This window comes from Capsicum annuum, chromosome 5 (assembly GCF_002878395.1).
Source record: "Capsicum annuum cultivar UCD-10X-F1 chromosome 5, UCD10Xv1.1, whole genome shotgun sequence".
Lineage (NCBI taxonomy): Eukaryota > Viridiplantae > Streptophyta > Magnoliopsida > Solanales > Solanaceae > Capsicum > Capsicum annuum.
The window spans coordinates 32,357,310-32,385,110 of record NC_061115.1 but is presented as its reverse complement, the minus strand read 5'-3'; positions in this window follow the sequence as shown (position 1 = coordinate 32,385,110).

Sequence of the window (27,801 nt, the reverse complement as noted above, 5' to 3'; positions counted from 1 at the left end):
ACTACCCTTAGTCCACTCAATCGTATCACTCTTCTTAAGAAACTTGAAAATTGGCTCACATGTGGTTGTTAATTAAGCAATAAACCTACTAATGTAGTTCAGTATACCGAGTAAAATCATCACCTTTGTTCTAGTTTTGGGTGGTGGAAGATCATGAATGGATTTGATCTTTGAAGGATCCAATTCAATACCCCGACGGCTGACTACAAACCCTAACAGCTTTCCAGACGAAATTCCAAATACACATTTTGATGGATTGAGTTTGAGATTATGCTTTCGAAGCCTTTCAAAGAATTCCTTAGATCTTTAACATGGTTATCCTGATTCTTTAATTTAATAATCACATCAGCTCCATAGACTTTAATCTCCTTATACATCACATCATGAAACATAGTTGTCATTTCGCTCATGGATATCATTCCAGCATTCTTCAAACCTAATAGAATCACTCAATAACAATAAGTCCCCTATGGTGTGATAAAAAATGTCTTTTTTGTGTCATTATCATCCATAATGATATGGTGATATCCGGCATAGCAATCGATAAAAGCGGCAACTTATGTTTAGCATAATTTTCTAGTAGAATATGGATGTTAGGCAATGAAAAATCATCCTTCTGACTTGCTCTATTCAAATCACAATAATCAACACACACTCAAATCTTGCCATCTTTCTTTAGGTCAGGAACAAAATTAGATAACCAAGTAGGATAATGAGCCACTCGAATGAATTTGGCTTCGAGTTGTTTCATGATTTCCTCTTTGAGTTTTATACTTACATCAGTTTTAAACTTTCTCAACTTCTATTTGACATGAGAGAATGTAGGATCGGTTGGTAATTTATGAGCCACTAATTCAGTGCTTAAACCAGACATATCATCATAAGACCATGCAAAAAATTCTTTATAATCAATTAATGCTTGAATTATTCCATCTTTTAATTATGGTGAAGCATGTACACTTATTTTAGTTTCCTTAACATTTTCTTGATTTCCAAGATTAATTGGCTCAGTGTCATTCAAATTAGGATTCGGCTTGTCTTCAAATTATTCCAACTCTTTGCTTATTTCTTCAAATACCTCTTCTTCATCATATTCCCCATCTTGCTTCATTATATCTTGATTAGATCGGATTTTAAGATGAGGTTAAAAATTTTGCATGCATGTCATATCACTAGAATCAGCATAAAGAGAACTATATAAGGAAAAGATAAAAACAAAATATATTAGACACAAAATAAAAGGGACATTGTATTTCATTAAAAGGAAAAGATATGAGGGTTTGAACATAAATGACAACAAAACATAAACAAGATAAATTATGAATTGCAACGCTGAAATAACTCGGATAAATAGAAAGAAAAAATAAACTACCCAAACTACCTCCTAATGAGGAGAGGAGTCACTTCCCAATTATTGATCTGGACATCAGGACTTATGAACTATACATCTGCCTAAGTGGTACCTTCTCCCACTTCAACCATGTCAACTTCAACCAAGAGGTTCTGCAAATCATCAACTAATTTAGCGTCGAACTCTATAGGCTTCATGACACTGCTCTTAACAAATGACTTACTGAGTAGCGGCACTGGGCGGGGGAGTGACCGTGTTTCCTTCTTCCTTTTCTTGGCCTTTCTCCAATCTTCAGCTGTAGGTTTAAATCCTAGACCATAAGTGCCTACATTTTCACTTGGGCATATTGGACGAACTATACTATGCAGAGACATTCCTAAACCCTATCCTGGCTCAAATCCATATTTTAACATCTCATTCACCATCATGACAGAAGTAGATGAGTTGTGGCCATGGCATAACCTGTCCGTCGAAGATACAATCCACTAACACTGTATCAAAATATTGATAGACAAATGTCTCTTCTCATTGTTTGCTTTAATAAAAGGCATGGAAGATTATTTGTAGATGGAAAAATCCCCTTCACCATGGATAACCACCTCTTGCTTGTCGTGCTCAGACTTGATCATCTGGTGCAATATAGATGCAATTGCCCCAGCCTTGTGAACCCATAGTCTTCCCAATAACAAATCATAAGAGGCGTCGATATTCAACACTTGGAACTCTATGGTAAATTCAGTAGGCCTATAGTCAACATCAGCTCTATTTGACCAATGAAGTTTGTTTTTGCTCCATCGAAGACTCTGACACATACATTGTTGGGCCTAATCCTCTCGGCACTGATATTCAACTTTTGTAAAGTGGATATAGGACAAATATTTATGCCAAAACCTCCTTCAATCATGACATGAGTGACGTACAAATTTTCACACTTCATAGTAATGTAAAGACCCCAATTATGCCCCATACCTTCTATATTAAATACATTTTCAAAAAAGCTAATTTGATTCACCTCAAAGATTTTCCCAAAAATTTTCTTGAGCTGGTTCATCATAATCTCCCCAGGAACATATTATTCATTTAACACCTTTAATATAATATCACGATGTTCCTTAGAATGAAATAACAGAGAAAGAAGAGAGATTTGAGTCAGAGTCCTCTTCAACTGATCTGTGATTCAATATTCCAGCAATTTTATCTTTCTCAATAATTTTTCTGCCTCTTCTTCGGTGATAGGATTTTTGAGGAAAGAAGATTCATTCATCACTAGTCTAGGCTTCCTCAAACCTTCAGGCACAAAAAATCTTCTCGATTGAGTCAATCCCCCTACCTCATCTACTTATTTAATGATTTTCTTCCCTTGATAAGTCATCACAGCCTGATTATACCTCCATGGGACCCTTTTTATATCGACTAATGGGAGTTGGGTCACTGGTTTGATAATAATAGGTTCTGTAAGTACTCCTATTACCATGAAAATAGGCTTGCTCGGAGCTCCTACTACCGCCAACTTGGGTTTGTCCTGACTTAAAACACTAGCTTTTCTGACTTTTTTTAGAATGATCACGAATTTCCTCATGTTTTCTTAGTCTTTATCTTCCACCATTTCTTCATTGATCAATGACATCGCCTTCATCGAATCCATCACGTTTACTGATTTATCCTCATTAGTTTGTATTCTAACAATAGGCTTTTAACAGATCGATGATTCTTTATCACCATACATCAATTCCAATATGTTGGTTTTAGTATGGGTTGGCAATGGATTTTTGTTGATGTTTTGATTCGGGGCCTGTATCAACATCTGATTCGCATCGATTAGATCCTGGATGGCTATCCTCAAAATCCATCATTTCTTGATATCATGCCCTACAATGTTAGAACAATATGAACACCTTAAAGAATAATAAAGATTCCTCAAAGGTGGGTTCAAAAGACACTCTTGAATTAGGCTCAAGACCTTTATCTTTCTCAACCTTTCAAACAAACTAGCATACAACTCCCCGAGAGTTGTGAACTCATTCTTGACTAACTTCCCTTTCTTAAACTTAGGCCTAGGTTCAAAACCAGCTTGGAAGGGTTTTGGAAATTTTGTTGAGTTGAGGGATGATTTTGAGAACCTCGTGCATGCCATTATGGGTAACAATGGGTTTGGGCATATGGTTGTACACTATATACTGGGTATGGGGGGAGTGGAATAAAATATAGTGGGTTTTGTGAAGGGTAGTAATTATGGGGGTGAATATATGGATCTTAGGCATAGATTTGGGCTTTGGAGTGGGGATAGGGGCGAGCCAGTCTTTTCGAATAGGCATGGGGTACAGCTATTATGGTCTCCACATCCTCCTTCTTATTTTTCACTCTAAAAGTTCCAAAACCACTTTGAAATGTTTGAGTGGTGGACTTTAATATGGCAAAACTCATAATTTGTCTGGTCTTGATACCCTTTTCTATTATCTCACCCATTTTGAGGACTTCGATAAATGGCTTACCCATCGTCGAAAGCAACTGTTGAAAATAGGTCTCATTTTGTTCCTGAATGAAGACCTCCACTAACTTACTCTTCTTCATTGGAGGTTTTACCCCCGCAGCCTATTCACACCACCTTATCGCGTACTCTCTGAAGCTATTAGTACTCTTCTTATTCATATTAGTCAGGGATTTTTCATCAGGAATCAGATCCACATTATATTGAAATTATTGGACGAACTCATTAGCCAGGTCATCTTAACTAATCCACTTGTCAATATCCTAATCAACAAACCACTTCGAAGCCATACCGAAAAGACTTTCACCAAAGTAAGCCATGAGTAACTCTTCTTTTCCTCCTGCACCCCTCAACTGGTTACAATAATATTTCAAATACAGCACGGGATCACCGTGTCCATCATACTTCTCAAACTTTGGTGTTTTAAAACCAAGGGTAAGGTTAACACATGGTAATATGCAGAGATCTTTATAGGAAACACTCTTATATCCCCCGATTCACTGTAGGTTTCTCAAGGCCTATTCCAATCTCTTTATTTCCGTGATATACCTTTCTGTTCCTTTGTTGTGATAGGATTTTTCGTATCAAAGTAAAATGCAAGAGACTGATTGTAACAATAAGGATCATTCAACCTCAAGGTAGGCTCTAGAGCATGTTGCTGATCTTCTGTCATTTTAAGCACTGGTTCCCTGGCAGACTGAGAGAGTATAATTGTTGGACATACAGTATAGGTGGGAGATTTAGATGGCGGTAGAACCACGAACACAGGTGTTGTTATTGGTGCTAGATGAGTAGTGGGCCTTGATTGCAGAACTATCAGGCGCACACTAGAAGTGACAAGATAATATTGGTGTGGAGTGAATCCTGGTGTGTGCTCGAGTGACTTAATGGGAGCATAAAATTAGACCTGGGAGAGTAGTGACCAATTGGAGATATTCCCAAAATCTTCAGGAAGTGAAGGATGAGGCATGCCACTAGCCCATGCTTGGTGCAGATCTATCAATTGTTGTCTGAGTCTCAATATCTCATCATTGCATTCTGAACCCTCTTCTCTAGGATCCTGATCTGGGTCAAAAAGCGAATTTTTGATCTCCCTATTAGCCATAGCAATCTTTCTTTTGATCTAGTGAAGTAAGGATGACTAGCCAGAGTTCTACAAACCAACCACTTTTATCTGAAAGAACATACTCATCAAAGACAAAAACCTTTAGGATTAGGTTAGACAACAAGCATGGAAATCACATTGTATACACATCTTAGATTCATGTGCATTTCTACCGGCCTTTGAGGGTAATAAGGCCATTTTAACATTATCCCGATCTCTCCCTTACATTATTTTTCTCTTCCACTCTCATCACACCTCGGTCTTTTCCTAATTTTTGCCCTCGCTTCCCTCTTCTTTACATTAGTCTCTTTTCCCTTCTATTTTCTTCTCTCAGTATTATTTCTCTCTTTTTCTTCTCTTGCTATTTACTTTCTTTCTATCATTAGAGGAAAATTGAGGGAAAACAAGGAAAAAAGATGATTAGATCAATCCCAAGAGTAGGTTGCCTACGTATCATGTTGAACATTAATTAGATTTTGCGTAGTTCGGGAGGCATATGCATAAATATCAAAAAAATTAATGATTTTTTTAATTTTTTTTTTACTTAAAATGAAAAAACAAACAAAATAAAGAACAACGCAACATCACTACATTTTCATAAAAGAAACAACCAAACAGACTTCGAGATTAAGACAACCTTGATACTAATCAACAAAGATTGAACAACATTCTAGACCAACATGAAAACATACGTAATACTCCTAATAAAGACCCCAAAGATAAAGCAAACTTGATACTAACCTAACAAAGACACAATACTACAATGATTAAAAAACAAAGAACTCAAACTAAACAAAAGATAAGAAATGCTCCTTCAAACTGGTGTGCCTTGTGATGAACCTGGATGAGATAGACCTGTCTGTGAAGTTATCTTTCTCCCACTCAAACTTTGTAGCATATCTTGCAAGGACACTTTAATATTTGGGAAGAAGCTTCTGGCACATATTCCTTCCTCTTAGGGAGTACCCCTGAAAAGATTTTCCAGATACCCTTCCACAGTTGTGAGCAAACCAGATAACTGAACTCTCAATAACTCTATTCTAGCCCCTGTGTTTGCATCCTTCTTGTCATCACCAATGCTCGTTTCCTGTATCCACCCTCTAAGTTGCATTGGTAATGGCCTACTGATACCCTGAGGTATGGATTATAGCCAGATCTCACATCTATGAGTGTATCCCAAATTATCCAAACTTTCTTTAAGAGTATCCACACCTAGCTTTGTCGCGTGATTCTAGAACTGCTCGTATTTTCTCTCACCTAAGGCTTGCTTCTTAAAGTAGTCAATTTTCTTTAGAAGATCCACTATTGGTGGCACATCCTGTGGTCTACCCAACTAGTGCATTACCCTAGAAGTAGTTTATGGTTTAGTGCAATTGAGCTCTAACATAACCAGAAAGAGTTGCATCTGACAACCAAACAAGATTATTTTTGGACGAAGCCATAGACAGGTCCACAAAATGTTATCCTCAGTTCTTGACTCGAGAAATTCAATCCAAGCATAGACCCCTACGGGTAGAGAGAATTTATCAAAGCGCATTCTGTGTTCCATGGCTTTCACTCAATTAGGAAAACAATTGTCAACCACATCCAGTCTAATTAAAGAAGGCACATGTAAATGCCCCATCGTCCATAGTTGCAATATCAGGTTACTTCCCTCAAAAAATCTCATCCCTCCCTTCACTTTAGTTAAAGCCTTATATATTTCTCTTAAGATCATAGTTATGATAGTGACCTTATCTCCTTGATCCTTATGAAATAAGGCCATCACTACAGATTGTAAATGGGTATTAATACGTCTTTCTTCTAGTAAGAACACTAAAGTGCCTAACAGAGCGAGAGTGAAGCCTTCAAGATGCTTTCTTTCCTAATTCTCCTCAGTCATATTAAATTCATCCCAAAAGTAATCAAAACCATCCAAGGACCTGAATCTAGCAAATAAAATATCTAAGGAAATCCATGATTGATTCAGACAACCTAAATGCCTGTTGTTACTCTTCAACCCACAACCTTGTAGAAACTTGTTGCTCGAGTGATTCCGAACTCGGATCATACTTTTATCGATATAGGGCAAATGAAGCAGGTGGGAAATTTCAGCCAAAGAAGGCATCATTTCACACTTCCCAAACCTAAACAACAAATTACTAGGATCCCAAAAGACCAACACAGCATCAAGTAGATTTGTACAGGGTGTGATATGCAGAAGTTCTATGAGATCACCTAGTATATTAATTAGCTCCTACTTGTTGACGTAGTTGAACGTGCCCCACCACTTGATTAACTTTTTGGGCACTTTGGAAACCATCAAGACTCTAGACCCTATGGACGGCTCTATCCTATAATAACAAACCATACTTCAACAACAACAAACCCAGTGTATTCCCACATCGTGAGTAACAAACCATACTTACAACTCAAAATTCAATAAAAGAAAAAGAACTCCCGACCCTCGAGATTTTAACATGGGTAAACATCGTATGACATAGAGGGATGGACCAAATTGTAACTCAAATCAACTGAATGGCCTTACTAATGAAGTCAGCATGTTTGGCTAAGACTGGCAACACAAAACTAAGAGAAAAGTGACCTAAGACTAGGACTAAGAATAACAACCGAACTAAAAGATTATCGAACCCATTGAGGGTTGCCTACGTATCCCGCCCCGAGGGACGAGAATCAGGTATGTGTAGTTCATCCAGATTAGATAGTTAAAGATAAAAGAACTGATTTCACCCTAACTTAGGAGACACGACTAAAGACAAACAAATGAAGAACGTAAATAAAATCTTTTTGGGGTTTTTAATTTGACACATCACATAAAAAATGACACCAATAACTAAGAAAGTAAAATCTTTTTTGGTATTTTTGTTATACGAAATTTACAAAACTTCTACCATCATTTTTGAATTTTTCTTTTATAAAACCTCCTATTGATAAAAAAATCTTCTTTTGTTGAAATTTTTGAATTATGAATGCTTGCTAAAAGAAAACAAAAGAAAATCTTTTTAGATTTTCGATTTTCAATTTCATACGAAAAATAAACTTGAAACCATTTAAAGAAAATTTTGTTGTAGTTTTCTTTTAAAGCTATATGTGACACCTACTCTAAATGAAGGGTGAAGAAAGTCTTTTTTGAATTTTTTAGACTCCTATACAAAATGAAACCTATGATTACCAAAAATCAAAAATCATAAAGAACTCTAAAAACTACGACACTCTTTTTTTTTACTCGCCTTTTTTTTCTCTCTTCTTTCTTTTTTTTCTTGATTTTTCCTTGTATACACACCTTGTTTAATTCTAGCACACGCTTTTTCCCAAATCAGTCTGTCAAATGACCATATTACCCTAAAAATTGCAACAATTAGCGTGTAAGGATGTTTTACGACTAAGTCTCTTACAAATGACCAAGTGGGTCCCTCTAGGTCTCTATATGATGCAAATAAACATGACTTAATGGCTGACCTACGCTGAGGTTCACTAACAAGGTTGTTCGGAGGAGCGTATGGTTGATAGTGGCTGCGATAATTTTCCACCTACTCCATACAACCCAATGGCTTCCCCTCCTAATATAAGGGTGACTCAACTAGAGGTCGTGTACACACATGTACTACGGACTTGTTGCAGAAAGAATGACTCAGGTTATGCATATGACGCCAGGTATAAAGCGATAACATGTAATAAAAGATGTAACCATAGAGCATGTAAGCACACCACAATGATAAACAAAAACAAACGATAACATAAACAAATGTTTATAAACTCATAACGCCGAACTAAGCCGATACAACTGAAAATAAGCTCGAATTCTAAAAAAGTGTCCCCAGTAGAGTCGCCAAAACTGTCACACCCCTTTTTTAACCAAAAGAAGGTGATTTTAAGTTTGAAAGGATTTTTTATTATTAAGTGACAAAAGAAAAAAAATTGTTTCTAAAAAGGATTATTTACATTTTTATTCAGAGTATCCACTTGACATAATCCGGTGTGCCAAGTCACCTTTTGAAAAATCCTTTTTTTCAAAACAAAGATTTGACTCTTTTAAAACTGGCTTGCAAATAGAGATTCCGGTTAAGGAATTTTTTGACCGAGGGGAAGGTGTCAGGCACCCCTTGATCCTGTATTCGACCACGGTCGTTTGGTGGAGCATATCAGTTAGTTTGGCACGACGAATGTATAAACCACACAAAAACACATAAAAATAATAAATCAAATACACTAGGCAAAACAATCCAAAATACAATATCCGGTCCAATTATACTGTCCAAAAGAAAAAATAAAATGCGGAAAAATAAACACCTATGCTATTCTAACTATGCTTCAAATGATTCACCCGATGCCTCGGGCCTTCGGAACGGACGTCCTCCGAGTACAAAATACTTCGGAGCATTCTCTGATAAATAAATACAATATAATCTTGGGGCATTCCCCGGCCAAATGAAACATTTGATCCAAAAAGTAGTAAAACCAAGGCATTCCACAAATATTTCAAACATTCAATATTCCACGAGTTCTAATTTTGCCTACCCAACCTACATTTTCCTACCCACTTAACCTATCATGATGCTATTGATTTCGATTTATTTTATTTCAAGTTAAACAATGACCTATGAATCAATCTAACTAAAAAGAACTTTTACCAAGTTTCAATTCTCATTCTGTTTACTCCTGAACCCCTTTCATACATCAATTTTACACAAAACAATTATCCAAATCCATACTAACATCAAATTCATGCCACGATTAATCATGCATGGATAAACAATATTGAACACCAACAAAGATCAATCAATCACAACCAACAACACACAATCATAACTTCAGTTTCTCAAATTTTTGATAAAATAAAAAGTAATTTGAAGAATTCGGACCTTTCGGATATATTTTGATGATTTACAAAGAAAAATAAGAGCTACTCTAGAAATCCCGATGAATGACCTCACCGAATAATGAATCTCGACTATTACCTGAACTCCAAACACAAATTATTCCAAAAAACACAGTCCAATAGAAACCCCACTAACGCGAATCAAAAAATTTGAGAACCCAAAAAAATAGAAGAAGGATTAAGAAGATCTACATGACCGAAGCTCCGGTGAGCTGACAGTAGCTCAAATTCGATGAAACAAGATAAATTCTGGTGAAAACTTGACATTTTCCGACTAAATCTACCTAGAAATCAAAAGAAGAGAGGAGATTTTTGGTATTTTTGGAACTCATTTGGACGAACGATGAACTGAAGAAACTATTTTGGCAAAGCAGTTGCCAGAACAGTAACCAAAAGCACAAAATTCATTTTCTCCCATAATTATCACACCATTTTTCTTCTTTTATTGTTGTTTTTCACTGTATCCATCGTGTGTATTTGTCTCCCATATGTATGTGTGTTTTTTAGATTGTTATGTGTGTGTGCATTCAGAAATCTTGAAGAAGAAGAAGAAAAGAATCAAAAATAAAATAAAATCCCCTGTATGTGTGTTTCTCTCAAAAGAAAAAGGAAATACCTTCTTTTTTATATTTCCACCACTGTATATATCAATTTTATATTCTATTTAGGGATCCTTCTCTGTGTCTAAGGGAATAGCCAAAAATAACGTGTAAAAGAGAGAATAGGTCAGGTGAAAGGGGGTCATGTGGGTGGTGGTGGGATTGTGGGTGAGGGGTGGGGTTATGGGTAAGGTGTCTTAATATGATGGTAAAAGGTTATTAATTTTTTATTAAAATAATTTTGAGGATTAGGTTAGTTAGGGATTTGTTATTTTTTGTATTTTTTTAGGGTATAATCCCATGGGTGAGGGTGTATGGTAACGTGGGCTTAAAAATAGATGAATTGGGTTTTTGGGAGGAACAAAATTAGGTGTCTACAATAAACCCTATGAATCAACAACCAAGATATGCGACTTAATGAATGAAGTCCAATAACTTAATATGATTGTTCGAAGTGTTTTTACTTTGGGCTTTACTCTATTGATTGTCTCAAGCCTTTTACTTTACGCATTGTTTACTTTACATTAGTTTACAAACTTCAAACTTTTTTTGATTACTTGTGCATCAATTTAAAAGTTGTTGTGGCTGAGCTAGAATTGGATTGTCAGAGGGACTAGAGTTGATTTAAGAGGTGATCTAGTTTGAGGTGAGCTAGAATTGGATAGTTATTGGAACTAGTCCCTGTGGAATTGATATTTGGCTTTCTTTAAGGCCACTATATTACTTGGTATACAACATACACTTTCCTGTGTTCTTGGGTACTATCAGTTCCTCATCTGTGCAGTAGTAGTAACAGTCAACCTCTCATAAATACCTGGTAACTTAGGTACACCTATCTCATCACATAATCTCTAGATCATACAAGGAAATGGCAGGTTAGTCAGCTCTCCAAAAGCTATCTTATGTACCTCATGCTTGATGATGGTAGAAAAAATGATATCATAACCAGCCATCAAGTAGGCAGCCAATACAGATCCTTCCCACGTCATTGTATTATCTAAAGCTATGGGAATCAGGCTATATCATATATAACACCACCAAAATCTAGCCCCCCTTATCAATTGTCCCTTCTTAAACATAGTTGCCCCCTCAATCCATGGGGTCTCATCACCTTATGGTGAAATATAATCGCTATCCACCTAGCTATATTGAGCCTCTCATCCTTTTGCTCAGTATCTCGTATAATATGACGATATCATAAGACCCTCAATATATGGTCAAACTCTACTGTAGATGTGGGTGTGATATTATTTTGGTCGAATATGACTCTACGAATAGTTTTCTCTTTGAAATCAACTCTGAGCCCTTTGACAAGTGTGTGTTCAAGTTGTGGCTATCATAGAAATTTGATAAAGCCTGGATGATGGCCCATAAGAAGGACTATGGTGGCTCTATAAGATGTATAAAACTCGCTCACCATAGTCGGGCTATAAGAATGGAGTGGCCTTGTAATCCACCCGAGATGATACCTGTCAAAAGCCACCCTTAACTGTGGTAACATTTGCAGCCCCGATAAGTCAATCCTACGCTCCTCATAGATACATTATGTAGTCCTTCCTATCTACCATACAATTTGATAAAGCTCAAAAATATGTTGCATCCCTTCCATACACCACCTCAAATGTCCCTCCCCAGGAGGTGCATCAGCAGCATGTGTAGGTATCTACTGTGCATCATGGGATGCCTGTGTTATACCCTTCTCAGACTAGGGTACCTCTGTCTACTGTGTACGAGTGGCAGTACCCTTCTCATACTGGGTAACCGCTGATTACTGCTCCTGTTTAACCTTCTTAGAAGAGCCTTGGGACCCCTCCTCAAACTGTGGGTCCTATGCATTAGCCTATGGAGTCAATGGTGGGTGTAGGAGTATGTGTTGGTGATATCCTCGTGGACTTCATCCTCGACCGAGTAGCGACTGTCTGAGCAGCCCGGTGAGTCTATTGTCGTATGACTCTATGGATCACTACAACTACAGCATCAACATGATGTTGTCTCGAATACTCCTCTACTAAACTGCTAAGATCAGAAGACTCTTCCTATCTCCTCAAAGTACCAGCTACTTTCTTATTTACTACTTTAGGTGTTATGTATACCTTAAAAACTAGACATTAGTTTCCAACAAAAGTGAGGGATAATGAAAGTTGAAGAAAAACTCAAAATTCAAAAAGTTCAAATTTTTCCTCACTTTTCACACCTCTATAACCTACTTGAAATACCAATAAGTTCAATATATACACACTAATAAAAAATCATGACATTCAAATCAAACAAACAAGTTCAACTTATGGCATTACTTTCGTTCATTCAAGTTAAAATTTCGGATAGGGCCTAAACTTTGAATTTTAACTTGAAACAAGGCCCTACATTATGATTTTAGGTGATTTCAAGGATTCCTCATACAATCATGATAGTTTCAATATATTTAGCAATGCATTATCTATATCAACTTGTTTCAACAATAGATAAAGCATTATATCAACTTTAAGAGCCAAGAAAGTTACCTCTTATATGAAAATCTGGAAGAGAATAGTGAAGAACTCAAGCAAAACTAAGTTTAAAACTTGTTTATATCTTGTTGGGACAAGTTGGTACCTCAAATAAGTGTCAATATCACGTTTTCATAAGTGTTGGGTTGGTTTATGTTAAAGGTGGGAAGTTTAAATTTAAAAAGAAAATTAAAAATTTAATGATTAGGATGAGTTAGAATGAGGGTTTGGATGTTTTTATATAGGTGGGGGGATGCAATAGGTCATATTTAAATGTTGGTGGACCCAATTTTTGACCTATCTACGGCACCTACCCGCGCCCTATACCTGTAGTCAAGTCCTGGACGCAAGTGCCGAGCAAAAAATATTGGCTCACTTTTCTGCAACCCGAAATTGGCATGGCGACATTATTCCAGATACTAATGGTCCTGCAACCCAAGTTTTAGGTCCCAAAAGTAAAATTAGCTACCAAATTCCACAACTTACCATTTTTCATCCTCAAAATTTCAACTTTTCAATTTTCTACTCAACTTACTATGTGGGACTTACGACCATGATGGGCTGAAAAAAAAATACCCTTACTTGAAAATCAATGAATTTAGCAATGTTTACCGTTTTCCATGTAAGGTCCAAAATCTAAAAACCTACAAAAACAAAATCATTAAAACATAAAAACTAAAATATATAATGGGTTGCCTCCTACTTAGCACTTGATTTAATTTCGCGGCACGACATGGCTATATTGGTTACTCAAATTTCACCAACAAGCCCATAGGTTGACTCACATGCAATGCTTTATTTAACGTCATGGTATGATTCGGGTATCTTGACTACTCAAAATTCATCAAGACATCGATAGGAATATCCTCCAAGGTTAAATACAATCAATCACCGACACTACCCTCATGTTGGTTGGATGCTTCATAGACTTTTGGTGTTGAATGTCGTTTTCTCACCTAACTCAAAATTTTAGCTCACCCTTTTCCATGTCAACCATGGCTCAGCCTATGGCCATAAATGGTCTTCCCAAAATAATAAGCATCTCAGTGTCAACCTTACAGTCCAAGATGATGAATTCAACTAGGAAAATAAATTTGTCCACCCTGATAATCATATCACAAGAGGTTCCCATAAGCTTCTTCACTGTTCAGGCAGCCATCAATAGCTACATCGAAGTCAGTTTCATAGGATTCAAGACTAGTTGCTTGAAGAAAGCCAGCAGCATTAAATTAATGTTGGCCCATAAATCACATAAGTCACAGGAAAACCTGGATGACCCAATAGTACATGGTACAGTGAATGCTCCGAGATCACCTTTTTTTCTACGCCAAGGACCTAGTCACTGCACTGTAGTGGTACATACCCTCAACATCCTCAAATGTTACTCTTTTATTTCTTATGACTAACTATTTCATAAACCTAGCGTATCCAAGCATCTGCTCTAATGCCTCAAGAAGAGGTATGTCCAGGCTCAACTATTTCAACATCTCTATAAATTGCTTGAACTTGCCTTCTTTCTTCTTCTGCATAAGTCACTGAGGAAAAGGTGGGGGTGTTCTTGGAATTTATCTTACCTCTGGCTCAATGACCGGAGCCTTACCTTTGTCTTTAGCAACTACATCCCTATCTTTTGTTAGATTCTTTGACTTAACAGTATGTGTCTCTAAATCAAAAACTGCTATAGTAGGCATTGGGGGATCTATAGTAGTGATACTACCCTTAGTGGTAATAGCAAGTACGTGACCGTCTTTTTTTAAATTTTGCACACTATTGCTAGGAAGGGTACCTGGCTTCCTCTGGTTTAGAATTGCTAACATTTGCCCAAATAAGTGCTCCAGTTGCATGATTGCAGTGACATGTGACTCGACCTTAGGGGTCAACACTGAAATATCAGCCTTAATTTCTTTGACGTTGATCTCCTGATTTTCCTGACACTTCACCAATTTAGCAGGCATCTCTTCCATTCTAAATTTTGCATCGCATCTACCAAGTGGAATATATCTATCTCTCTTCTTTCTATAGTCAACTTTCTTTATCCAGTCACTATCTCTCTCTGTTATAGTCTCTGTACCTATCATAATAGTTCCGACCTTTGTTCCCTTTCCATTTGTCTCAAAAACCCTCCATCTAACGATCCTGGTAGTTAGCTTCGTCTTCAAATTCAGACTCATATGCTTTGGAAGCTGACCCCTCTGCTACTACTACATTTACTTTCTCAGAATTGGTCACTGTAAACTGCTTTGATAGCACCCCAAAATCAATCCTTAGCAATGTAATTTCATATGCCACTATATCATCAACCGCTCTCTGGTCATAGGAAGAAGCTATAGCATAAGTACTAGATCCCCTCTTAGCCTCATACGTTTTCCACCCTCGGTTAGTGATTAAGATCGGATGTAATATCTCCTAAGATTTCTCTCAACGTATTCTCATAAAATCACTCTTAGAGAGGGTGTTTTTCATGGCTTTGGAGATGATGGTTAGGGCTCTGTAGAATAGATTCGATAAGATTTTCCCTAAATAGTGATGATTGGGCACCAAGTTCATCTTCTTCTTAAACCTAAACCAAGACTCATACATGGATTCTAGCTGCAGCTGCTTGAAATTATAAATCTTATCCTTAAGATGCAACATCCTTGACGGAGAGAAGAACCTATTGAAGAATTTCTTGTGCAACTCATTCCAAATCATGATAGAGCCTCTTGGTAATTCCCCTAACCATAAAGATGTTTCTCCTGTAAGTGATAAAAGGAAAAGCCTCAGACTAAGCTCTTCCTAATTTATCCCTGTATTGGTATACAAGCTATAAATCCTAAGGAAATTTGCAAGTTGCCAATTGGCATCATTGATAGACAATCCTGAAAATACACCTTTCAAATTTAGAATTAGATCATGGAACTCAAGATGTCAAATTTTAAGCCTAGGGTAAAAACAGGAGATACTATGGCACTATTCTCTATCGGCTAAACATATCCGATAACTTCCTTATCATCTATATATGGATGCACATAGTAATTTGCTGGGATAACTTGAAAATGGTCACCTCTAGCTCTATTCTGATTCCCACCGAGTGTTGCTCAGTGGTCTTTTACTTGTGTCTGCTCAGCTAGATCCGCATACCTAGCTATCCTACGAGCTTCTTCCCCTAATCTCTGTTTGGCTTTCATTTGAGATAAAAGCTCATCTATCTGAAGATCAATAATATCGTGTACCTCATCACTCAGAGGCACAATATCATGAACCTCTTCTAGATTATCACCTCTTGACATCCTACCAGATTTTTGTAGGATTCTCTCTGGATTTAGATTCAACAGGAGTAAGGAATTTTCTCTACTCCATGTGCTAGGCATACACTGGCATATGCCCAATTAAGAACAAAAAAAAAACTAAAAACCCAAAAACTGTAATAACCTTAATCCATAAATATTCACCGTGCTCCCTGACAACAGTGCCATTTTCTTTGATGACGTCCAAGAAAAACCTCCTTTTAGGTAATGATACGATCATTGTCAAGATATAGTAACCCAACTAAGGTTGGGGTTGAATCCCAAAGGAACATGTATTTTGACAGATCACAGTGGTTATAGCCTAAGGGCAAAATAGAAAAGTAAATAGGGGGACTTGTTTGTAGTAGTCTCAAATACAAAATAGTATTAACTTGGTTGAAAATCAGTCATAAGTGAACGCTAGGATTGTATGATACCTTGTCATCTCAACTCCAAAGATTTATGTGAGTTCTTGAACCAACTCAATGCCCTACATGCAGGGTCGATAAGTTATGTACCTCCTACAGTCTTTTGGACGAGCAGGAGGATTTCACCCTTTATCTATTGAGTCTCAGGAGTCGTATTACCAACCCTTACCCTTGTCCCAATTAATTATTACCTTTTAGGTCTAAAGTTATTAGATAAAGTTTAAAAGTTACTTGGATATACCATTGTACTACAATGGATCGGCTATTAACTCACCAAAATACTATTGTCTTTATATTTTCCTAGTTACTACCCCTTTGTTAGAGTAAGTAGTAATATCTAGGTGGGATCCTAATATGTTTACCCAATAAGGAATCAATCATATTGAAGAAAAAACAATGTATGCCATAGGTTTTAGCTTCCCATCAACAATCGCACTCAGCCTACTTTGTCAATCTGCTAGGGTTTCCACAACCCTATGATATAGAATCTAAGTAGAAAATACTAAAGTAAGATGAAAACTACACTAAATAAGCAAACACCAACTGATTTCAAGAAGAAAAACAACAAACTAATTGCATAAATTTAAAACATAGGTAACTTGACATAAGATACAACAAACAATAGGAACCAAAAGATGTATCAAATCTTAAGACCTATAGAATCAACACCAAGATCTTATGTGAACACGTAAGGAACTCAACCTCCCAAAGCACTCACATTTCTAAGCAAAAGTCCAAAACTAGTGAAATCCACAATAGCTCTAGTTTCAATCTCACAAAAAGGAAAAAAAGGTATTTCAATTGTTTCACTCAATATCAATAATCAACTAATGAGAAGATAAGCCTAAAAAGTCTATTTATAGCTATTACATAAAAATACCAAAACACTCTTAATGAGAGCAAAGAAAAAGCACCCTTTGAGTGTAGGATAGAGTCGGTTTTGGAGTGTCTAAAGTCCTTCTTTACACTTCAACATATGCACTCCTTTGGATGGACTCATGGAAGACTCAAACACATCCATATTGATGAACATGGATTGTAGATTTTGTAACTCCCAAGCTTGTCTCCTCGTGAATGGCCTTGAGATCTTTACACCCGTATCATCCTCTCCATCTTGAAAGGAATTTGACGTTAAATTTGCAGCTTCATCACTATCAATGGTGTTAATAAGTGAGAGTTCACACACATTGAAGGTGTTGTGCCCTTGATATTATGGAGGGATATCAATCTTGTAGGAATTATCATTGTTCCTTTAAAGTACTTGAAAAGGACCATCACCCTTCAGCATCAACTTTGCTTTCCTTTGTGTTAGAAACCACTCCTTCCTTAGGTGCACCCATACCCAAGCATCTAGTTCTAGCATAACTCTACTTCTCTCCATGTTGGATATCTTAGAAACCTATTGATTTCTCTTCTTAAGGCTCCTTATCACCTTATCATGAAACTTTTTCATGGGTTTGGCATTTTTTATTCCATCTAAGCTTAACACAATATTACTAGATAAAGGGGTTAAATCTAAAGGGTTAAGGGGTTCAAGTCGTATACACACTCAAATAGAGTCATGCCCGTAGTTAAATAGATAACACGATTATAAGCAAACTCGACTAGGGGTAGGTGATCCTCTAAATAAGTCATCTTTCCTTTAACCATGGATCGTGGCATAAAGCCCAAGGTCCTATTTACTGCTTTCGCTTGGCCAACGATTTGTAGGTGGCAAGAGGTTGAGAATAGCAACTTCGTACCAAGCCTACCCCACATTGACTTCCAAAAGTGACTAAGAAACTTGGAGTCCCTATCACTAACAATTGTCTGAGGGATCCCATGTAGCTTAACAACATGTTCAATAAACAACGAAGCTACACTAGGTACATCGTCACTCTTACAACATAGAATGAAGTGGGCTATCTTTAAGAATCAATCAACCAATACAAAATGCTATCCTTACCTATCCTTATCCTTGGAAGCCCTAAAAAAAAGTCCATATATATGTCAACACAAGGGTGAAAGGGAGTGGGAAGCAGGGTAAACAATCCTAGAGGGAGGAAGCGTGATTTGGCACTCCTATAATCCATACATTAGCGACAATATTAGCAACATCTTTGCATAGTTTAGGCTAATAGAATTGTTCCTCTAAGATATCGAGGGTCTTTTTAACCGCAAAGTGTCCCATTAGAATACCATCATATGCCTCTCTCATAAACAACTCTCTCTAATAACTAAAGGGCACACACAACCTTCTTACTTTGAACCAATACCCCTCAAATTTGGAATAAGGAAAGGAAAACCCATCCTTGAGCCATCTTTCCCTATCCCACTCTTCATATTACCGAATGATAGGGCCGAATATAGGGCCCTTGGGATACACATCCTTAGACTCTCAAATCCCATCAACTTGGAAGATAAGGTTGAAATAAGCACATGTTTCCTAGATAATGAGTCGGCCACCACATTTTCCTTTCTATTTTTGTATTGAATGACATAAGAGAAGTTTTATAGGAATTCAATCCACTTAGTATGCCACTTGTTTATCTTGTCTTGGGCCTATGATGTTTCAAGAGTTCATGGTTCATTCGGATCACAAACTCTTTGGGCCACAAGTAGTGTTGCCAATTACCCAAGGCTCTAATCAATGCATATAACTCTAGATCATAAGTGGAATAATTTAGAGTTGCGCCATTGAGCTTTTAACTAAATAGTCAATAAGTTTAAGATGTTGCATTAAGACGAAACCTATTCCTACTTTACTTGCATCACATTCAACTTCAAACATCTTATCAAAGTTGGGTAATTGCAACAATGTGGCAAAAATGAGCATAGCTTTCAAGGTTTTAAAGGCCTTAGCTTACTCATCACCCCACTTGAAGGGTTGGTCCTTTCGAATGATCTGGGTCAAGGGAGCAGCTATGGTACTAAACCCTTTGACAAACCATCTATAAAAGCTTGTCAACCCATGGAAACTTTGGATTTCTCCAATGGATTTTAGGGTCGACCAACTTTTAATAGCGTCTATCTTGGATTCATCCACCTCAACTCCCCTTGAACTTATAACAAATCTCAAGAACACAACTTCATCAACACCAAAATAATATTTCTCAAAATTAGCATATAACTTTTTACTTTCTAAGGATATCAAATACACTTTGCAAATGCAAGACATGTTCTTCAAAGGACTTGCTATAAACTAAGACATCATCAAAGTACACAACAACAAACTTTCCAATAAATGGTTTAATCACATGATTCATTAACCATATTAAAGTGCTAGGAGCATTAGTAAGGCCGGATGGCATGACCATCCATTCATAGAGACCAAACTTGGTCTTGAAGGCAGTTTTCCATTCATTACCCGATTCCATTCTAATTTGGTGATAGCCACTCCTAAGATCAATTTTTGAGAACACAAAAAAGCCATTCAACTCATCAAGCATATCATCTAATCGAGGAATAGCATGGTGATACTTTACCATAAACTTATTAATGGCCAGGCAGTCCACACATATGAGCCATGTTCTATCTTTCTTTGGTACCAACAGCATCAGAACCATACAAGGACTCATACTTTCTTTGATGTACCCCTTGTTGAGAAGTTCCTCAACATGCCTTTAGAGTTCTTTAGTAACCGTAGGGTTATAGTGGTAGGTCAGTTTGTTAGTCAATTATGAACCCAGTACCAAGTCTATTTGATGTTCAATGCACTGAATTGGGGGTAACCCTTGCAGAAGCTCCTTGGGAAATACATCCTCAAATTTTTGCAAAACAAGAGAAATAGAATGGGCAATAGAAGAAGTAGAGGGATTTGTACTAAAAGCATGGGCTAGAAGAAATATGGAAGTGTTTTTGTCAGGCTCCTTGAAAAGATCCTTCTTCCTAGCCAACATTACCATAGGATCCTTACTCTTTAAAGTAATGATCCCCTCAATTTTCTTTCCTTTCCCACTCCCGGGTTCCCTTACTTTCTTTTTCTTTTCTTTTAATTTCTTTAATTATTGATGTACCTCATTCACTTAAGATGGTGAGAAAGGATGAAGTGTGAAATTTTAGCTATTGAGTTCAAGTGAGTACCTATCAGTTCTTCCATTGTTCTTAGTAGACCTATCAAATTGATATGGTCTACCCAGCAACAAATGACATGCTTACATAGGGATTACATCAAATACACCTTGTCTTGGTAGTTTCCAACCTTGAACCGAATCAAGCATTGTCGAGTTACCATTAATTCTGCATATTCCAATAACCACTGTAGCTTATAGGGACTTGCATGTGAATAGTGGGAATTTTCAAGAAGTCAACCATAGTAGCACTAGCAACATTAATGAAACTCCCACTATCAATAACCATTATACATACACCTCCTTTGATAAGACACTTAGTATGGAATAGATTCTCTATTTGTCTTGGATCATCTAAAACCTTACTAACCATGACTCATATTACCACTAAGTTTGGAACTTGACACTCACCATCTTGTGGCTAAGTGTCCTATTCATCACCTTATTCTTATACCTCATTATCTATTTGCTCTCCATCTTGGCGCTCGGCCTCATTCCCTTGATTTCCAATCCCACCTTCTCTCAAAGATAGTACAACTTCCCTTCTCTAAGGATTACATTTCTTTGGTTTGCACACTCATTTTCCTTATGTCCCCAACCTTGAAACTTAAAGCATTAGAACCCTTTAGTATTAGGAGTATGCTACTTGTTACCTTCATTTCTTGGAGGATACTTTTTGATGGCCTTGATCTTGGGTTGCATCGCACAAGATGGTTTTTTTTCTCTTGTTCCAACCCGAGGAGGGTTAAACCACCTCCTTATTCTTAGTACAACCCAAGAATGGTTGTTGACCCTTATACTTATAGGTCTGCTCGTTGTTCTCCCTTTCAATCTCTATAGCCGCTTGGAAGATACTATTATAGTTTAAAATTTATGGGGAGTCATACGTGAAGCGATACCCTTATTCCACCCGACCTTGAAATGGATGATGTCATGACTCACTTTCTCTTCCCGATGATCAAGATTCAACATCAATTGTTGGAACTCATCATAGTAAGCCATGATACTTTTTCTCCCTTACCTCAAATTGTACAACTTGGCAAGGAGCTCATGGTTGTAGTCTTTAGGTAAGTACCTTTGCCTCATAAGGTACCTCAATATAAACCATAGAGGGGGTTGTACCTCATTCAATACATTCCTAAATCTCTTAACATACTCCCACCAAGTGTTGACATACCCCTCAAACTGATATATAGTATAACAACTCTTTCTCTTTAGTAAGGTCATTAACTTGGAATATCTTGTCAAAAGAGGACTCCCAAGAAAGATATGCTTCAATATCACTCTCACCCTTGAATATAGGAAGACTAACTTTGATTGATTTTATGCCCATCTGTCGGTTTTGGTGGTCATGTTGGTTCCATTGACCATATCTCCCTCCTCAGCCTTGAAGTTCCCTTTGATCAGTATACCCATCTCTCATCTCTTCTTTCCATATATATCCATCATCATATACTTCATAACCTTCTTATTAATTCCATCTACCATAGTCTTCTACATGGATAGGTTGGTTTTGGTTAAGTAGAGCTTGGAAGGGACGCATTGGATTTGGTAGGTAGTAAGGCCTTTGGTTAAGTGGAGTTTGGATTAGAGGTATTTTATTTTATGGAGGATATGGCCTTTGGTTAAATGGAGTTTGGATTGGGGAGTTTGGGTTTTATGGTGGCATTTGGCTTCCAAATCCTTTTTGTTGGACTTAGTTTAGTTGGGGATGTAATGTTTTAGTAAGGTCTCGGGTATGGGGGTAAGTAGTAGCTTGGTTTGTGATATTTTATGGTGGCTTTGGTGGATAGAGTATTTTATGGAGTGTTTCAAGGGTAATGGTAGTAGAAGTGTTTTTGGCATGTCCACACAAAGACATATGGTAGTGTTGAGGAGTAGAGGGTCGAGAGTTCCTTTGAATCTCAACATAATCCAACCTCCCACTCATAGTAGACATATCACCTTTCATTATTGACACTTCTATTTCTAGTCTACCAAGGTCTATTTGCATTATTTTCATGTCACATGAGAAAGATTCAAGATGAGTCAAAATAACACTATTAGAATCATTACCTACGGTTTGAGAGGTTTCACCTTCCATTGCAGTTGTACCTAATAAATCACCTACAAAACGACAAACAAATTAGTTGAAAATATCATCACCACACTTTCATTCCTCTGATTACCTCACACTTGTCTTCACAAGTGTTAAAAGTCATCTCATAATCCATGAGCAATTGAGGGATGAGTATACTCTTGTTCGGAATAGATTTTCATTTGAAAGACTCAAAGAAATCTTGTTCGGACTTGAGCCAAGAACTACAACGAATCACAAAAGATAAAAAAGCACACACTGAATGTATACACGAAGAAAAGGGATTCAAAACGAACTCACAACTTAGTAGGTGATTACTAGTTTGTCAACTAGTACTAGAATCAATAAAATAAAACTAAGAAAACAAGAATAGATATTGAGAATCCAAAAATTGAGCCTATAAATATGGTTGTACAAAAGTGATGATGTGGCAGCTTGTGGTTGGTCGAGAATTTGAAATTTTTTTTGTTCTACAACTTTGAGTTTCGATAAATCCTTACTCAAGAGAGAGTAGAATAAGTTTTTGAGGGGGAAATTGCAAGGTTTGGATCCTTTTTCAAATTCAAATGAGTTTGAATTTGAAATGGTCCCCCCTTGTACTTTCATTTGTACTTGTTTATTCCCTTTTCGGCCTTTCTTCCTTTGGAAGACTTGGAATATGCTTGAAATATTCTTTGTACAAACAAGTACTACACTCTCTTTCTTCCTTTTTCTAGATCAAACAACCACTTTTGAATATTCTTCTTCAACAAGATATGAAGATGTGGAAGAAGAACAAGAATATTCAAAGTTTGACCCAAGTTGACCACTAGGCAAATAACCTCCAAATTTGATAATTCTTGAAGATCCAACGTCACTTTGCAAAACTAAGAACAAATAACATAATTTCAACTCAAAAATTCCACAAACATACTTGCCAAAAAATGATATCCACCTTAAGTTTCTTCAAACTCAAGCTCAACAATGGTGGATAGCTCAAAACAACCTGAATTTTGCTCAGATTTTTAGATCTAGACTCTATTAGTGCTAGGGAACAAGGATCTAGCACTGGAAACTAACAAATGACAAAAAATCTGAGTAGATCTAAGTATATATAGGTTCGGCCTAAGTGGGAAAAAATACATGACTCAAACATTTTTTTGTGATTTTTTGGATTTTTGATTCTCGTTTTGTGATGATTTTCTCAAGGTAACAATAATCCAAGACTTAGAATTGTAAGAACAATTCTATATGTGGATCTTGATACCAAATGATATAGATTCCAAGTGGAAAAGACTAAAATAAGATGAAGACAACACTAAACAAAAAACATCAAACCATTACAAGAAGAAAAACAACAAACTAATTGCATAAATGTAAAGGATAGGTAACTTGAATTGAGATACTACAAACAATATGAACCAAAATATGTATCAAATCTTAAAACCCCTAAGACCTATAGCATCAACACCAAGATCTTACATGAACACAAGAGGAACTCAACCGCCCCAAGCACTTACATTTCTAAGAAAAAGTCCAACACTAGTGAAATCCACACTAGCCCTAGTTTCAATCTCACAAGAGAGAAGAAAAGGTGTTTAAATTGTTTCACTCAATATTAATAATCACTAATGAGAAAATCATCCTAAAGAGCCTATTTATAGTTATTACATAAAAAGACCAAAATAACCTTAATGAGAACAAAGAAAAGGCGCCCTTGGAGTGTAGGATAGAGGTAGCTTTAGAGTGTCTAAAGTCCTTCTTCACACATCAACATATGCACTAATTTGGATGGGCTCATGGCACACTCAAATATATCCATCTTTATGAACATGGCTTGTAGATTTTGTAACTCCTGAACTTGGCTCCTTGTAAATGTCCTTGAGCTCTTTACACCCATATCACTAGATATGGCTTTTAGCTGCTCATGATTGTGAAGAGATCAATAAAATTCATGTTGGAAAGTAAAGATGAAATCACAATGATAGAATGAAAGAAACCCATAACTATAAACTGAATAATAAAGAAAATTCAATACAATGAAATCCTAAGATCAAAGATGGATCTTGAAACCAAAATATGTTTCTAAGTGTTAAAAGTGGATAACTTCTACTAAATAGTATAGAAAAGGGTATGTATAGTACAAAAGAAAACCCTAAAAACTAAGCCTAAATGGAATAGGAAAAATCAGGGTCGGTGGCTACCCATTTCTCGTACCCGTGGTTTGGTCCTGATCAGGGGTTGTACCTACAGCTTAGTTCCAGCCATGAGTACCAACCGCAGGTACCGGATGGAAATTCTTGCCAACCATCTCTTGGGATTTTGGACTTTTGGTACCCGCTTTGTGTACTTGTAGTCTGTAGGTCCAACCCGTGGTCTGTGTGTCAACTTATTAGGTGTCAAGAGTCAGTTTTTAAGGTCTTGTTCATTTCTCAAACATGTTTTGATCACAATCGAGTCAAAAAACATCCCAATCATTTGTAATTGCTCCAAACATAGCCAAAATTACCTTTTTTACTATTTTCACGAACTTATCATCATAATAATGGTTTTCTGCAAATCATACCCAAAACAGATCATATCTAACAAAAATACCTCTAATAATTGCATATTTTCCATATTTTAAGCATCAAAAGTGTTATATTTCTAGAACACATTAGTATACATGGTAAAGTGACTCAACCCTTCTTGACACTTGATATGTGAGCAGATGCTAACACATTTGAGGCTTTTAACTCTAAATAATTGTGAAGTCTTAAGAAAATTTTTGTTGTTTTGATTGTTTTGTTGTGATATTGCAGTTGTAGCAAGGATGGGAGAAAAATATAGAAAAGATGAACAAAATAAGTAAAATCTGGTACACGCCATCACAAGTGTGGTAAGTCATCATAGGACATCGTCAGAGTGAGGCAGAATAGGTCAAGATGGCATAACTTCTGACGACATATATGAGATGCCATCAGAAGCCTAACGACCAAAACCAATATGGCATCACCTAAATCCGAGCCTAGCTGTGATTTTGTAATTTTATTTCCTTAATTAGGCTTTAGTATAAATAACAGTTTTTAGGGTTTTTAAGGAGAGAAGTTTTCATTATTCAGCAAAAGAATTTTGGAGGGAGAAACACGTACATTGTTCTCTTTTGCCAATTATTTTCAGTTTCTTTCTTATCAACTATTCTTGGGTTTCTAACTTGGGATTTAATTAAAGAAATTATTTGTTGTTTTCCATCTATGCGTAAGTTTATCATTATCATTATGAATTCAACTTGCCTTCATCAAATCATGAGCGGCTAATTTCATTAGTCGGGGTTATGGGATCCAAGGATTAGGGTTTGATATGATGCTATGTGTTTAACAGATTCAAAGAGTAGTAGAACATCTTGAAATTCTATGGTTTTAATGAAATCCAATCGTTGCAAACATTAGATTATGCCTTAGGTTTTATTTGCTTCTAATGGAGAAATAGACTAGAGGATGGGAATTATAAACAGGGACTCGGAAGCTACCAACCTTCTTTTTAATGATTAATGTCTTAACTAATTAATCTTCCTGAGATAACATTCGATTGGATATAGATAAATTTCTAAGTTCGAGAGATAAATTGTCTGGTGAGGTCAAGAGATAAGTTAGATAGTACATAGTCAGGGATATTCTGTTGTTCTACTCATTCCGAGGATCTTTAGCATTACCTGGTATCTGTCAATACCCAAAACCTTTGGTGATCATAACCTTAGTTTCCCATTTATATTGATAATAACTATACAAATTCATAAAGTGAAGATTGATACATTGTGAACTTTACACCCTATTCCCTGTAGGATTCGACCCCAACCGAGTTGGGCTTTATATTGATAATGATCTCTTACACCCATTCAATAATGTAATTTGAGCGTTATCAAAAATAGCACCATTGCCGGGGAATAGTAGACTGAAAATTTTATGCCCGAAAATTTGCTGATAGTTAAGTTTCTTTGATTTATGCTCAGTTGTTATTTTTGTTTATTTATAGGATATTTACTTTAGGTTGCATCGAGCAATACCCAATCCAGAACTCCATCACATAAGTAGAATGGCAGAACGACCACTATGGTATGAGGTTGAAGAGGATGACGATGTGGATGGAGCAGGTGCAATGGGCATGATCATTCCGCCACCATTGGCACCAGGAGCAAAGTTCAATATTACAAGCACAATGATCCATCTTTTAAATATGAAAGGGTTGTTTGGAGGCCTTCCTGAAGATGACCCCAATTTACATCTGGTGAATTTTATCATCATTTGCAAATCATTTGATAACCCAGGGGTGAGCCAAAGCGCTATCCGATTGAGGTTGTTCCCATTGTCTCTGTCCGATGAGGCAACATTATGGCTAAATGAGTTGACGCCTGATTCTATAACCAACTGGAGGCAGTTGAGAGGAGCTTTCCTAATAAGGTTCTTTCTGCCGTCCAGGAGGATACAGTTGAGGGATGAGATCAACAATTTTAGGCAACTCCCAAATGAGGCTTTGCATGAAACTTGGGAGAGGTTCAAGAAAAAGCTGGCACAATATTCAAATCATAACATGACGGACATATATCTGATGGAGACTCTGTACAGAGCTTTTAACTCTGTGATAAGGCCAATGGTAGATAATGCTGATGGAGGATCATTTGTTACTCTTGCATTTCAAGATAATGCTAATATGCTGAATAGGATGACCAAATTAAGTAGGGCTTGGTACACCAGTGATTCTATGGTGACAAGTCCAAATGTACCTGTTGGAATGAAGGAGGAACAGCAAAAAAGAAATGAGGAAAATGATTAAGACATAGCCCATCTAAAGACTCAAATGGACCTATTCACCAAGCACTTAATGTTAGGAAGGATGGAACAAGTGAAAGCTGTAATGACTTAGGACTGTGATGATATGAAGACTGAAGAAGAAGTCAACTATTTTACTAATCAGGTGGGTTTCTGAAGCAATAGCCAAGGGAATCAAGGTCGGAATGGGAATGACAATCCTAATCATAAAGACAGGGAGCAAGAAAAAAAAAAGATACATCAATAGAAGAAATGGGTTGTATGTTCGTGCAGGACATCAAGAAGCTAT